A 16,601-nucleotide genomic window follows, 5' to 3' on the forward strand; every position below is an offset into this window, starting at 1 on the left:
ACTAAGTCGGATTAAAGACTAAATATGAAGGGCAAAATTATTTTTTAAAATTTAATAATGTAAGAGAATAATTTTATGACTTTATAGTGGAGGAGAATCTCTTAGACAATACACAAGTGTATATCATAAGAGAACATATGGGTAAATTAAGCTTGTTTGAAACTGAGAAATTCAATCATTAATAGAAATCACAAATAACATAAGGAGACAAGGCACAAATAAGAGAAAAGTATTTATAACATACATAAAAAACAAAGAATTACCATCTGAATATGTACCAAATTACAGAAAACCAATAGGATAAAAGACAGATGCCCCATAGAGAAAAAGATTTGAAGAGGAAAAAGAATTTAGAGTGACCAATAAGCATATAAACAGATGCCCAACCGTAGTAATTCAAAAACTACAAGTTCAAAACATAGATGGCTTTGCATTTGCACTGAATTGGTATAAAACTGTAACAAGATCAAATGTCGGTGAAGACGTAGAGCAACGGAAACTTTTACATATTGCTGATGAGTGGGTAACGGGGTACGACTGGCTTGGAAAAAGTTTTGATATCATCCAATAAGCCTGAAGTTTTATATACCCTACTACCTACCAATGCTACTTCGAGGATATATACACCCTAGGGAATTCTTGCACACACGCCCCAGGATATATGTGCAAGGAGAGCCCCACTAGCACTTACAAGTGCTAACAGCACCTAGCAGCTCATAATAGGAAAACAAAACAAAACGAAACCTAGAAATATCCCAAGTGCCCACTGGCAGCATATTGGGAGCGTATACTGAGGTATGTTCATGGATAACAGAGTACTATCCAGCAATAAACATGAATGAATTCGAGGCACATGCAACAATATGAAGGAATATCAGAAACAATTTTGAGGCCATTCAGCAAGTCTTAAAAGAATATTTAATTGCTATTTACAAAGGTCAAAACCATGCAAAACCAAATAACATATTTAGCAATTTAAATATACAAGGTTGAACTATAAGGAAAGGCAAAAGAACAGTAAACCCAAAATTCATATCAACAACTCTGAAGAGACAGAGAAGGATGCGCACACAGATGACTTCAAAGATGCTGACGATCTTTAAAACAACACTGAGGTGACAGCACACAGGTCTTATGCAATTTTCATTCCTTATACCCTATACGCTTTTTCTAAATTTTCTTCTCTATCTACTCAATATTTCAAAACTTCCCAAGTCTGGGGGACTACAGCCCAGGTCCTCACACTGGACAGGAAGGCCCTCCCTGACCTGACTCAACCCCAGCCCTCTCTGGCCAGGTCGCCTGGCACACTCCTCAGCCTTCTCTGCCACCCTGGTCTCCACCAGGCCTCCTCCTCTGCACCTTGACCCTCTCAGTTCCCCCTGCCAAGAAAGCTTCTCAGAAACGCACATGGCTCAGGCCCTCCCTTCCTTCAGGCCTCCACTCAGAAGACATGTGCTCTCCCGGGCTTCCTGACCCCTACTCCTTACCCTCTGCTCTCCAGCCCACTGGAGCCTGTGGCACTGGGCACCACCCTCCCCTGACCACTGACCCGGCCGTCTTTAGCAGTGCCTGGCAGGAAGTGGCTCTTAATAAATGTTTGTTGAACAATTAAATGGATGACTATGCAGAAAATCATATTAAAATTGAAACTTTCCATGGAAAAGGTAACACACGAACTCCTTAGTTACCAGATTAGCTCCTCATGCTTCAGAGAGGTTGGGACGAAGGACTGGTTCTGTGTTCCATAAGGTGCAATATTAGGCGGGGAGAAAAGAGCTAATTCTTGAAACCAGTGGGCCTGCTAATTCAAAAATATTGAAGTTGCTAAGGTTTGATGTGGTAATTCGGACGAGGAAAGGATGGCCCCAAGGGGTACCTACTTACCAGACGCCCAGCAGTGACCACAGGGCCAGGAAGGAGCCAGATCTCTTGGTGACCAGTCTGAAGTGCTCCCTTCTGTTTGGGACCCTTCAGAGGCCCACATGGGGGGTGGGCAGGGGAGTCTCACGGCCAGCCCCTCTCTCCACCCCTGGACAGTTGGCAGACACGGGCCCATGTCCAGCCTCTCCTAGGTGTGGCAGGTCACCTTCCTTAACAGAACCATGAGAAAGGGCTTGACCTGAAGTAGGAGGATGAGGAACAGTGCCAGAGCCTGGCCTGGCTCAGCAAAGCCCAACAGTGACAAACACCCCAACCCTGAGACACCCCAAGAGTGGGATACCCCAGCAGACCCAGACATCGGAGTGGCCCTGAGCACATGTGCCACCTGCCCTGCACATACTTCCCGCTCCTCAGCTTACCTCCTCTCCCACACGCACAAACCCAGATCAGGCACTGGTGGTCACATGTGCTCCCATGCTCAGCTTTCCAGGAGGCGGCCAATCAGCCTGCCCTGGAAGACAGGACCCCCATGCCCACCTCTGGGCTGACCTAGCGTGGCCAAGAGCAAGGTGACCTACCTGGAGTATGTCCGTCAGGGCCTAGAGACGTCAGATGGCGTGGGCGCCCCCATAACCAGCCACAGCCCCTCAGGCTTAGGGGAAGAGGATTGAGCCCAGAATCTTCAGTCTTTAACAATGTTTCACTATGAATCACTTGAGCTGGGTTTCTGCTCATTTCCTGGAGAAAGCAGAAGTGGAGAGTCGACAGATGCCTGATTCTGCCCACTTCCCAGCCATCAGCAGAGCTGCCTGAGTTCTGGTGGGTGACCCGGGCCCTGTAGAAAAGCCGCTTAGGGCAGTATGGTCAAGCAGTGCTGGGTGGGGCTAAGGGCAAAGAGGGAAAACTAGTAAGAGTGGACGCAGAGTTCACTCAGCCCTGGACTATCTGGCTGGACTTTCCTCCTTTCCTTGGCTTCACCTCCCCTCTCTGAGCCTCTGGTAAAGCACAGGGAACTATACTCGATACTTTGTGATAAGCTATAAGGGAAAAGAATCTGAAAAAGAAGATATATATCTATATATATGTGTATATATATAAATGAATTGCTGTGCTGTACACCTGAAACTAACACGATATTGTAAATCAGCTATACTTCAATTTAAAAAAGGGAAAAAAAGCAATAACAACAAGAAAAAGAGAAGGGAGTCCCTTAAGATCAGTGGGTAACATTAAAGTGATGATGAAAGAAAAGTTTAAGTAATAGAATGCGGTTCTCTGGAATTCAGCCTCAAGATTCTTGCTCCTTTGGGCTTATTAGGTTGAATCATTTCATATCCTCTCTGCATAGCATCATCCATGTAGGACCAGCCAGCATGTCCATTCAAACACAGTATCTCCCTGTGCCACACGAGCAAGAGCAGTGGTTAGCACAAACGCCTGGTCCTTAAAGCTAGCTCAGCACCTGTTTCTAGCGCGCAACCAACTGACTGTTTATGCGTAACTATAAGTGAGAAGCAACATCATCTTTTATGGGAGGCAAAAGGCTCTGAGACTGATTCAAAGGATGAAAACGTTTGTAGTAATATCTCAACTCTTGCCAGTGCAAACTTGCCAGTAGATAGCAGTCAACCTAGGAGACCTGTCCAGCTTAAGACCTCGTCACATGCCCACGTTGACTCCACACCCACTCCCCAACAGTAGTCAGAGGTACCAACATCCCTGATCAAATTCTCATTTCTCATTCGACTGTTCATGGGTAGAAAAGAAGCTAGAATGGAAACTGGAAGGGTTCTGCACACAGACCACCTTGAGACATGCAAGAGGTGTATGCAAGTATCACCTTGTCAAGCCAGAAGGGGCTCCGATTTTTTTAGAGCAACAAATTAAGCTCCTGGTTATACTATATTCCAGAACCATTGTACTATAGTGTGTACCATTATGGAGAAATTTAATTTTCTCAGCATATGGTGCAAGACTCGTCTTAGGGAGGTACCTGATTGGTTGACTAAAATGATAGGTTAGCGGAGTCTGCACTCCTGGGTGGAAAATCTGGGTTGCAATTCTCATTACTGCCCAAAAGGAATTAACATCTTTAAGTCTGGTTCTTATTTGTAGAATGAGACAAATGCAGTGTTGTAAGGAACAAATCAATATTTGCAAGAGGATTTTTAAATGCTAAAAATGTCTGTACAAATGTGATTTATTATTATTGAGAGAGTTGACCATGCTAAGACACTGAAGCTGCCAGGAAAACTATGAACTGCTCATGTAAATATATATTTTTGTTGAGGGGAAATGTGAGATTCTGTAATTTTTTTTAAATATCTAAAAATAGCAATTATACTTCTGCTTCCAGTTATGACAGGAGATAACCTCCCACTGAAGGAAACTCTAAAAAAGACAAATATATGAGACAATTGTTTTCAGGCATTGAGTAGCAGGCATCATAAGACTGATCCTTGAGATAAGAAAAACACACAAGGTGAGCCCCACAGCTGCCCTGGCTTTCTTCTTATAGGTGTTTTCCTGCCATGGTACAGGGAGGTGGAGCCCCAGGGGCAGTAATATCCTTGAACTAAAAAGGTGTAAGTCAGAGAGTTCCAAGTTTCTTAAGAGGCCAGAATTTTCAGGGCAGGGACCTGAGAAGGGTGTGTTTTGTGGGAATTCATTGTGTGTGTCCTTGGCCTAGGGTTGCCTATACATGCATGGGGTAAGACCCCAAGAAACCTAGCAGAGATCACCTGCTCCAAGGCTGAGGACTGAGGTAATAGAGATTGGGCACTGTTCACAGTGTTAGAGTTCCACACCATCCAGAGTGGAGAGACCTCCCTGAGCATCTTGGGATTTCATCTTACACCCCAGAAAAGCCAAACCTGAGAAATAAGAACTACAGCCTGGAGTAGGAGCCATGAACTAGAACAAGTTCAAACTTGAAACAAAACAGCCCTAACAAAGAATAAAAGCCCGGCAAAACCAAAAGGATATTCCAGTAACGTAACTGTCAACCAGGAAAAAACACATCATCCTTTAAAGGAAGAAAACATAATGCAGCATCCCTTCAGTGTGGCATCCACGCTGTCCAGCATACAACTAAAATTAGTAGAAATCTGAAAGAACAGAAAAATGTGACTCATAAGAAGAAAAATACCTATCCATAGGAATAGATCCCAAGATGAACCAGATGTTGGAAGGACTGTAAAGCAGCTATTGGAAATATATTCAAGGACCTAAAAGAAGAGATAGCCATTATAATTGAAAGGTGGGAAATTTCAGGAAGTAAATGGAAAGTATAAGAAGATTTGGATGTAAAGTCTGGAAGTGAAAAGCATATCTGCAATGAAAATTTTACTAATAGCCAAACAGCAGATCAGTGAGTGCAAATTAAAAAAGAAAAAAGTTAATGAACTTGAAGATTGATGAACAGAAATTATTCAATCTGAAGGACAGAGAGATAAAAGATTGAAGAAAAACAAACGCACACTCAGTCACCTTTGGGACAATATCAAATGGTATAATATATGTGTATCTGGAGTCCCAGAGAGAAAGAAGAGAGAGAAGAGAACAGAAAAAAAATATTTGAAGAAAAATTTTTGAAAATTTCAAAGTTTGTTGAGAAACAGCAAATTGCAGATAAAATAAGCTTAGTAAACCCCAGGAAGAACAAAATGGATAGAAAACCACACTTAGGCAGATCATGGTCAAGCTCCTGAAAATCAGAAATAAAAAATTATCTTAACAGTAAGAGAAAAGAAATTACATATTGGGGAACAAAAATAAAATTAGGCAGATGTTTTATCAGAAACAATGGAAATCATAAGACAATGGAAAGATATCTCTAGCATACTAGAAGAAAAGAATTGTTAACCCAATTATCCTTGAAAAACTGAGGATGAAACAAAGTTATTTGCAGATTAATGACAGCTGACATCATTCATCTCCAGAAGACTTGCACTACAAGAAATTCTAAAGGAAGTTTTTGAGGCTAGACTCCAGATGGTAACATGAATCTACAGAAAGGAAAGAAGAACACCATTAGTGGCTAATATGTGATCAAATATAAACAAACTATGTACTTTTTCTTATCTTAATTTCTTCAAAAGACTATAACTACTTAAAGCAAAAAGTGTAACACTGTACTTTGGAGTTTATACCATCCCCAGTTCATATACGTTGTAGATGAAACATATATGACAACAATTGCACAAAAGATGAAGGAGTGAATGAAAACATGCTGTTGCAAGCTTTTCACATTTTATATGAAATCATACTTTATTAACTAAGTAATAACAAAATTGTGGTATTTTATTTATAGCGTTGTGACGAACATGTCAGGAAAGTCAGAGTTCAGTTCTAATTAACAAACTCACACTGAGCATCTATTCTGGGCCAGATCCCAGCTAGATCCTAGAGAAACAGAGATGAATAAGGCAAACTTGTGTTAGGATGATTTCCTACAATTGTTCAAGTAGGCAGGTGATTTGCCCAATATAATAATTCAGGAACACAAACTCCTTTGTCCCTTAGAGTGTTGTTGTCATCTGCATCCAATCAGCAAAAGGAGAAAGGGAGAACACAAAGCACATCTCCACACATAAAAGCCCACCCTCTAGGTGGCACGTATCTCTGGCTCACATTCCTTTTTAAGTGCATGGCCATATCTAATGTCAAGAAAGGCTGGGACATGCAGTCCAGTCATGTGTCAGCCCTAACCTATTATTAGGGAAAATGCATTTTGGTAGGCTACAGTCTCTGCCGTACTCTCTTCAGAGACATAATCTACACTCCAAACAATGCACACAAAAAGTTAATGCTATTTTTCTGACTTTTAAAATAATTCATGTTAATTTTATGCATGATAAAAAAGTATAAGAAATAGAGAATAAAATAAAAATTATTAATACTCTAAATACCCTAAACAGCTAAGCAATAGCTATGCTGAGAACAGCATTACATTCTTTTTTTCCATGTTTACCAAAGTATATTTCTTTGATCTTAATTTTTTCTTAATAAATTTAAAATCATGCCACAAATTCTACTTCATAACCGGTTCTTTTTTTTTTTTTTTACTTAATTCATCCTAAACACTCTCCTATTCCATTATCACAGTGTATTTTTTACACCAAGTTTGGGATCAAGAAGAAGGAAGACTATTTACATAGCAGGGGGATTTTTTTTTTTTTTAACCCTGGAGAGAAAGCAACTTCCTTGGAACTAGCTGTATTTACACATTCCCTGTGAGGATTATGATGAACTCCAGAAAAACAGAGGGAATCCAACCAGCAAATTGTATTTCCTCAGAGATGAAGGGTATGAGTCCTGGAGCAACTGGAAAATACTTCCACAGGACACCTGGAGCCCACAGGAACAATGCTAGCTATGGCTGGTGACAAGGGGAGACTTGGAGAAGGGAGCAAAGATTGGAAAACTACAAGTGGGCAAATACCTTCCTAATTTTCAAAAATACCTGGAGGTTGGAATCTACAACTCCAGTTGGTAGGACTGACATAAAACTCAAAAGGAGCCCATCAAAAAAGATAAAGAAGAGTCATAAGCTACCGTTCAGTTAAATGCAGGCTGTTCAACCCACTTCAATCAGCTTAATGATTTGCCAGGACCAAGCCCTAAGCTGGGTTCTGCAAGCACAAATAATAGGTAAGAATGCCTTCCCCAAGGAGCTTTCAAACCTTTCAACAACTTTTAGGCTAAGCTTACTTATCTTTCTTTTTCAAAAAATTTTTTCATTGAAGAATAGTTGATTAATACAACAATACAATGTTGTATTAATTTCTGCTGTACAGCAAAGCGATTCAGTTGTACATATATATATATATATATATATACATTTTTTAATATTCTTTTCCATTATGGCTTATCACAGGATATTGAATATAGTTCCCTGTGCTATACAGTAGGATCTTGTTTATCCATTCCTTATATAATAGTTTGCATTTGCCAATTCCAAACTCCCAATCCATCCCACCCCCACTCCCCTCACCCTTGGCAATCACAAGTCTGTTCTCTGTGTCTGTAAGTCTGTTTCTGTTTCCTAGGTAGGTTCATTTGTGTCATATTTTAGATTCCACATATAAGTGATATCATATGGTATTTATCTTTCTCTTTCTGACTTACTTCACTTAGTATGATAATCTCTAGTTCCATCCATGTCGCTGCAAATGTAAGCTTACTTATCTTTGGTGGATGAGAAGACACTGCATCACTGTGGATGTGAGCTTCTGTAAGACATTGGTTAAGGCCTCTCACGATTGACACTTCCATTTATTCCACTTCCATCTCCTCAGCACTATCGTATGACTGACACTGTGCAAGATGCCTGGGGCGATAAGATCCAGTCTGTCTTTGGGGAGGTCACAGACATCACACACACCCCATACAGATCTCAGCTACCATGCACAGCCACACACCTGTCACGCCAAAACGGTTTTATTTTGGGGAAGTAGGAATAGACAGCTGAAACTTCAGTTTAACTCCGAGCGCCTTTATGCCTTCACACCATTGGCGTGGCACTGATAGAAATTAGATCCTCCCTAAAGATTTTTGACGTTGGGGGAGATCTCATGGGACCAGAGTGAGAATATCAGGGAGAAGCAGGCTTGGAAGTGGAGTGGATTGCAGCTTCTGGCGATAAGGAAGGTGAAGAAATGTTTTTTTGCAAAGATTCATGAGACACAAAGCCTTTTCAAGGAATGGTGCTGAAACAACATGGATCTCCATGATGAAAATAAATCAGTCTCAATTCCTACCTCACACCACACACACAAAATCAAGGTGTTTCTTAGATTGAAATGAAAAAGCTAAAACTATAATGCTCCTAGGAGAAAACATGGGAGAGTATCTAGGCCACCTGAGAATAAAGCACTAAGCACCTTGAAGTAGTCAGCAACACCTCCTCCATCACCGAGAGGACAGAGAGTGTCAGGACATGGCGCTGGAGGGGGGCCAAGAAGCGGATGGGCAGGAAGGGGGAGACACCCTGAGGGAAGGGTGGTGGAGGCCCACCGGTAATGTGCAGGAGGCCAGCGTTCCCAGCGCAGGTTTCATGGGAAGCGCTGGATGCAGATGTGTTCAGCATTCCCGGGTGGTGACCAGGAGAATGAAGTAGACACAGCAGCACCCAAGGCTCTGATATGCACCCTCAGGCTGAGAACTAGGACTGACTCCCTGAGCAAATGCTAAATGAGGACAGCGCACACTGGCACTGATGTCTGGGCACCGTGGCTTCGACATCTTGGAGGGAGGCTGGGGCAGAGGATGAAGACAGTTTCTGGACACAAGCCTGTTCTTTGCTGTCCTTAGCAAAGACTCAGGAAGGGTCTGGACGGGAGGTGTGTCCTCAACACCCCATCTCCCCTCTCCCAGCTTGCTTCTCCTACATGCCTCACTGGGTAGGTTTTTGGTGGGAGGCACAGAAAACAAGTGACTGGCTTGGCCTACGTGAGCAGGAGGTGCTGGCCCCTTGTTCCCTGCTCTCTGCATCTTTCCACATGTCAGACTCTGGCCAACTCCCTCCCAGGCTCACAGCACTCACAGCAGAACACGGTCCTGCACAGCTCCAGAGTGTCCTCCCTCGTGTGAGGTCCAGCCTCACAGACAGAGATGCTCTCTACTCTCCGTCTCCATCTGGATCAGTGAACACTTGGACCAACAAAATGTGGACTGGATGGGACGTGGGAAGTGACTGTGATTAGGTCACTGTGGGTCACTGGGTCAGTCCCCCAGTCAGAACGATCACTGGTGGCAGGAATGCCCGCCCGGCTCACATTGAGCAAACTGCCTGCCTGGCTGCAGCCACATGGGGGCTGGGTAGGGAAGGCTGTCTCATCAGTGAGCCTTACCACCCCCAGCCTGGCCAGATGCTCGTGCCCCAAAGAGGTCGCCCTGCAGCCAGTCACTGCCAGACAGCTATGCACGTCCTCTTCTTGAGCTGGAGGAGATGCTGAGTGAGATGTTGCCATGCTTGACTCTGGAAGAGGGGAGAGGGACCCCGAGGCCTGGGAGGCTGAGGTTGGTGGGTTCAGAAGGGCTGGGTGAGGTTAGCAGTGCTCCCCCTGAGAACAGCACCGAGAAGCAAAGTGGTGGAGCAGAAAGAGCAGGGTGGCCAAGCTTCCGTTCTTGGAGGTGTGAACTTGGTCAAGGTCAGATGACTCCCTGCGGAGGAGCCTCCCTCCCGCCAAGCTCCTGCCAAGATGGATGAGATGATGAATAGGAAGGGAAGCACCCTCTTCCACGTCCCAGGGCCATTCCTCGGGTCCCGGGTCCTCTGCCACAGGGTGCAGAGCCCAACACTTCCACAGCCGTCCTGGGGGCCCCTTTGCTCTGGCACACCCCCCTCCAGACAGCAGCTTTCAGTTACAGTGGAAGCAGGTGGGCGGGGGGGGGGGGACTGCAGGTGGGGCTGGCTCCACACTTCAGCAGCCACCTTGCCAGCTGGCCTCCACTCAGGCGCAGCTCCCGGATGTGCCCTGCAGAAAAAGATGGTGCGGAAGAGAGCAGCGTGAGCTCCGCACATCAGCAGGAGCAGGGAGGCCACATTTCCCACCAGAGGCTCTGAGCTCGTGTGGCCCTGTCCTCTCCCTCCCGGGAGAATCATTCCCAGCAGCCAGGAGGCCTGACAGAGGAAGGAACAGCTCAAGGACCGGCCACACCTTGCTGGGGGCCGGGTCGGGGAGAGCAGGAGGGAAAAGGTGATCTCTGGCATATTCCTTAACTGCACTGAGACCGTTTCCTCATCTGAAAATGAAGACAGTTACAGCTGTTTCATACCGATTGCGTGTTAATGAGAATTAAATAGAATACGTGTGTAAAGCTGGCAGGTCAGGCCACCCTCCCCTTCCCACCAGGACCCTACCTGGGGGCACATCCTTTACTCTCTGCAGAGTACAGTTCGAGGGACCTCAAGGGACAGATAAGAGAGGGGGTTTCCTTCCCCACACCGCCCTGCCCCTGAATTGCTGGGAAGAAAACCCCCCTCTCCAGGCTGCATGCTGCCCCCTGATGAGGGGACCGTGAGCCCTGAGGTTCTCTAAGGTGGGAGCCTGAGGCATCGACTTCTTATTTGGGGAAGCACTGCATTTCCTGGAAGGGGAGGAGGGACGATGCCCTGGATGATATTATCTTACCTTAACTGTCTTAATCCTTCACTGTGGAGAAAAGGAACCTGCCAAATTAAGCCACTAAACTGTAGGACTCTGATGAAGGCATCTAACTGCCTTGGGCCTTCCTCTCCATTCACATAAATTTAGAGTAATGAGGAATAGATGGTGAGAATGCACCATATGGCCAAGTGCAATGTTTAGCCCGTTATGAATAGGTGTGGTGTAGACAAGCACAAAACGTGGGCACTCCCCTGTGTAACTAGCAAATCCCCCTGGCTGGAGGGCGAAGGCGGAGGCCATGGGAACTGGAAAGAGGGATTAAATGCGACTGCAGTACTTTCAGGATGTTTGCACATGCGGTTGAAAGCAAACTATACTGTAAAAGGGATTACGGCAAAGTGTATGCAGTCTAGACCAGAGGAAGCAGAAGTTGCTTTTTTAACAGTACTTATGTTTTCTTTTTTTACTTATAAAATTATACCTACACATGGAAATAAAATTCAGCTTATAAGAACATAAAAAGTAGTTTCCCTTTGTCCACAATCATTCTCCCCCCTGCCAAATAATCACTAAAAGCGATTGCTTTTAGATCTTCCGATGGTCACCATTACAACTTTAAGACTTCTACTTTAGGATTGATTTTAGATGGTAACTTTAGACCTGCAGACATGAAAAATAAGAAAATGAGCATGCTTACACTATTTTCTTCTTCCTCTCCCACACTCCTTCCTGATTTGTAATTATATTTTTATTTTATTCCTCCAAATGTTGCCTTCCCAGCTTTGTTCATTATATTTTTATAATTCTTTCTAGTAATTGCCTTTCTGACTTTAAACAGTATATTTACTTTTCTATGTACTAAATTAAGACAGTATTTGCTACTCTGCAAGACAAGGATACTAGCTTAGTTTATTCTTCCTTATTCTCTCCTCCACCTATCTTTGTTTCTTATATTATTGTATTCCTGTCATGGTGGTTTAAAATGTTTGTGTTAGTTAACTAAAAGTCTCTTCCTTGCTTTGTCAATATGTTGACTCTAAAAACTAGAAAACAAATAAACAACATTGATGATATGGTGGTTTCCATCATAATAGTCACTGTAGAACCCAGAAACAGGATTGACTCAGAGAGAAGAAAAATACTCCTGGGTCATTAAACTTTCAAGTTAAATTATATGTTATATAAACTTATCAATAAACAAATCATATTTAAAACAAAGGTAATAAGTACTTAAAATCAACTCATTTTGTTACCTTTTGCTCTTGTGCTGTTGAGGTCACCAGCACCTAATGCATCTGTGTGGCGGACAAGCCCTATAATGGGGCCCTGATGCACAGCTCCCAGCTCTGCATTTAGTGACGTCATGCCAGTACTTTGAAATTGACCATGGTGGGAGAATTTACATCATGGAAACTGGAAAATGCTACAAACAAGTGCTTAAATTATTGTTTTGTTGACTAGACTTAACTAGTGGAGACAGTGTTATTAATGCAGATTAAATTTAAATTGTGCGGGGTCTATACCCATCACGTTGTGAATAGCACCAAAAAAACTGAGGAAATACTTTTCCAGTGTCTGAAAATGATTATCCAATTCAGCGAAGTCACTCAGAACACTGACAATGGAGTCAAGTTCTCACACACATAGTGCTAAAGCTGAAAATTGTTTCAGTTTAAGGAATATAATCTGTATGAGGGTGAGAAATAGTTTAACAGTAGGTTACATATTAGATTTAATGACTATAAATGATGGGGTAGAGCCTGTGGATGATGTGGATTAGGATGCAACTCCATCTGTCAAATCATGGCTAAAGTGAGACTATATAGGTTGGGTACAGAGTCAAGAGTTTGGCAAAAATTAATAAAAGTATTCTATAAGAATCAATTGGCTGTATGGAATTTGCAACAGAAAATTGTATGTTTTTCTTATTATTTGTGAATTATGTGCTACACATACTTTACATCAGTAAAATTTATAATAAACGTAGGCAGATGGATACATGGGTGCATTTGTTGAGAACCGACTGTTAAGCATTTACCAGCACACCACTGTCTCAGAGGCTTGCTGCTCCTACCATTACATCACATAAGAAACTAGGAGGAAATGGAGAGAAACGCCTCCTCCTCCCGTGCTCCAGGGCCAGTGTGGTCCCAGGGGCTATAGGACTCATTAGAAGGACAGCCAGGGCTCTTCATGGAGGACAGGGGAAAAGAGCTGGGAAACAGCAGTGCTGACAGGGCGGGTCACGCCTCTCTGAGCCTTCGCCTTCACATCTCTAAAAAGGGGCTGCTGATCGCTGCCCCTCAGCCTCTTGGGGCGTCCGTGAGGATGTGCAGGCACAGTGGCAGTGCTTGCTCCTGAAGAGGGGTGTCCCCATCCCCACCATCAGTTACCAATAGAACCTGTGGCCCAAACAACCCATGGTCACCCACTGCCAGGCTCCCCCAGAGACCCTGGGAAGCTGCCTGCACCAGAGCCATTGCAGAGACTGGCCTGATTCTGAAGTATGGGGAAGAGGCGGAGAGGCAGGCCACTTCTGCTTTCCGCTCACACACAGAGGTACCAGCCCAGAGAGCACATTTGAATTCTCAAACCTCAGCCGCAGGTTCACTTCAGGTTCTGAGGGAACACTGACAGGCAGTTTCATTACAGCTCATGATGGCTGGGTCCTCTGCAGAAGCACCTCTCTGTGCTTCTAGAGAGCCATGAAATGTGGGAACGATTGCTCCAAATATGGGTGGATGTGACTATGACCCACAGAGATTGCCCTTTCCTTCCAGACATTCCTTTCAGGAAACCCCAAACTTAAAGTATTTTATTTACCCTTCTGTGAATCTATCCTAAGGAAATGACCCACTATTCAGAAAAGGCTTGTTTCATATTGGCCTCAAATCTTTTTTAAAATAATGGAATGATGGGGGGACACAGATGCAAAAGCAAATCTTTGTGTGAAAACGCACTCTCTGCATGTTGGAAATAATGTGAAATGTTCAATTTCAGAAGACCTTAAAATAACCTATTATACAGTCCATACTATGCCATTTCAGATGTTAATTTTAGCACCATGAAGAAATGCTTGATTTATAATGTTCAATGCTTGATTTATAATGTTCAATTAAAAAGCAGATTAGCAGCATCATGGCTGTGAGCACCTGCTCTGGGATCAGAGCACCTGGGTTTGAGTCCTGCCTCTGTCCCTTGTTAGCTGCCTTGGGCAACTAACTTCAGTTCTTTAAGCCTCAACTTTCTCATTGGTACAGGGACCCTAGCAATATCCTTCTTCGCGGGTGGTTGTGAGGACAACAATTGCGATTCACAGCACCTGGCACATGGTAAGTCTTTGACGTTATCTATAATCAGCATCGTTACTGCATCTATGGCAAAATCCGCCCACATAAGATACCAGAGGGAAATATCACAAAGTGCCCCTGGTAGTTCTTGCTGGATGAAGCAACAGGAAGAGACATCTTATCCCGGTTCCTGCCTTTCTGGGATAGAATGCTTTCTCCTCCTCTGCCCCCTGCAACACCCTACACTTGCCCCCCTGCTCATCCATTCTGCAAATCACTGTTAGAGTTGCCTCCTTGCTTTTCCAGTCTGTGAGCTCTTGAGTCAGGGACTCTTTCTTATTCATTCTGTAGCCCCTGCCCCAAGCACAGAACCTGACAAACAGTAGGTGCTCAATCAAACATTTAATTGTCAAATTTCTCCAAGTTTTATCGAAGAGTATCTCAGATATCTACTGGTGTATGACAAAATATAATGGCTTAAAATAACAGCTGTGTATTGCGTCTCACGATTCTGCGGGACAGGAAGCAGGCAGGGCTCAGCTGGGCAGTTCTTCTGCTCCACTTAGTGTGGGCTGGGAGCCGCCACCTGCATTCACTTGGAGGCTGGGAGGGGCTGGAATATCCAGGAAGCTTTACACGACTGGTGCCTCAGTGCTCCTGGCAGCCTCTCTTTTCCCACATGGCCTCTCATCACTCTTGGACTTTAACACATGCCTTTTACAACAGAGCAGCTGACTTCCTGGGAGAGAAAGTGAAGCTGACAGGCTTCTTAGGGGCTATGTGCAGAAATGTCTCAGCATCACGTCCCGCCTCTTGATGGGAGAAGGGGAATTATATTCACTAATTATTATATATGTTTTGCCTTTTGATCTTTAGAGAAATCTTTAAAAGTATGATAAATAATATATATTAGCAAAGTCTTAACATCCTAAGAAGACTTTTCTATGTGCATACATAATAAATTAGGAATGTATATAGGTGCTCTTAGTGAGTATTCACTATTTTGTATTCTGTTTTAAACTTTTTATTTTGAAATGATAATAGATTCGCAGGAAGTTGCAAAAATGATCCAGAGAGGTCCCACATGCCCTTTCCCCAGTTTCCCCCAATGACTACATCTCAAGTAAATATAGTGCAGTATCAAAACCAGGAAACTGGTGTTTGTACCATGGATATCATTCTCTGATGTTTTATCACATGTGTTGATTTCTGTAACCACCAAGATACAGAATTATTTCATCACACTCACCTCCTGCCCTCTGGATTCCTTAACCCCTGGCAACCACTAACCTGCTTTCCATGTACACAATCTTGTCATTTTGAGAATGTTATATAAATAGAATCATATAGTATATGACCTTTTGAGATTGGCTTTTTTCTCTCAGCATAATACCCTTGAGATCCTTCTATGTTGTTGTGTGTATCAATTGTTCTTCCTTTTTTATTGCTGAGTAGGATTCCATGGCATGGATGGACCACTGTTTAACTATTTGCCTGTTTACCTTGAATGTTTTCTGTTTGGGGCTATTACAAATATAGCTGTTTAGGGAGCCTCTCTTCATGCGTTCTCACTGCATGGGTTTGGTTGGAGCTGATCTCTCCTCTTGGCAGTGGATGGACACATGACCAAGGACCATTAGATAAAATTATTCTCTGCCCTGGACACGGTGATGCATGCAGGACCATGTGTGTAGCCCACAATGGTCCAGCCAGAGCTCATCTCTGGTGATCTGCTGGAACCACTAGGTTTATAACCCTATAGCCAAATATGCTATATTGAAAAATACACTCAGTCTTTCTGGGCCTCAGCTATTAAATAAGGACTTTTAAAATCCCTATGTTAACAGGTTAGTATGTATTTGTTCATTCAACAAACTGAAAGTGTTTATTGAGAGACTATGTGTGGAGAATTTCAAAAAGGGGGAGAAGCAGATGCAAAGGGCCTGGGGCAGAAAAGGAGTTAAGTGGCCAGTACACCCAGAGCATAATGCTGGCAAGGTGTGTGGGGAGTGGAGGGTGTGGGGACAAGTGGAAGAAACAGGCAAGGAGCCCTCTGGGGGGCCCTTCTAAGATCTGGAGGGGAGTTTGGACTTGAGACTTGCATGATGGGAAGCATGTTAACAGTAAAATATTTTTCCAATTTACTTTTTACTGCTGTATGAAGAACAGCCTGGGGATAACAGGGCATGTGTGGAAGCCAGTGAGGAAGTTCCTGTATAAGGACAGACAAGAAATGGTGGTGGCCCGGGACTTCCCTCTCTGTCCAGTGGTTAAGACTCCGCACTGCCACTGCACGGGGCACGGGTTTGATCCC

General features: G+C 43.7%; 1 protein-coding gene across 1 annotated transcript in view; it reads right to left on the reverse strand.

The window, feature by feature from the left end:
• The window catches only part of WDFY4 (WDFY family member 4), a 275,363-nt gene extending 272,878 nt beyond the window's left edge, over window positions 1-2,485 (reverse strand). The window contains exon 1 of the mRNA XM_082854480.1: window positions 2,463-2,485. The gene's annotated coding sequence lies outside the window, so the exon portion shown is untranslated. The remainder of the gene's footprint in view (window positions 1-2,462) is intronic.
• Window positions 2,486-16,601: the final 14,116 nt, after the last annotated feature.

The sequence above is a fragment of the Leucopleurus acutus genome, assembly GCF_964270905.1.
Source record: "Leucopleurus acutus genome assembly, chromosome: 14".
Lineage (NCBI taxonomy): Eukaryota > Metazoa > Chordata > Mammalia > Artiodactyla > Delphinidae > Leucopleurus > Leucopleurus acutus.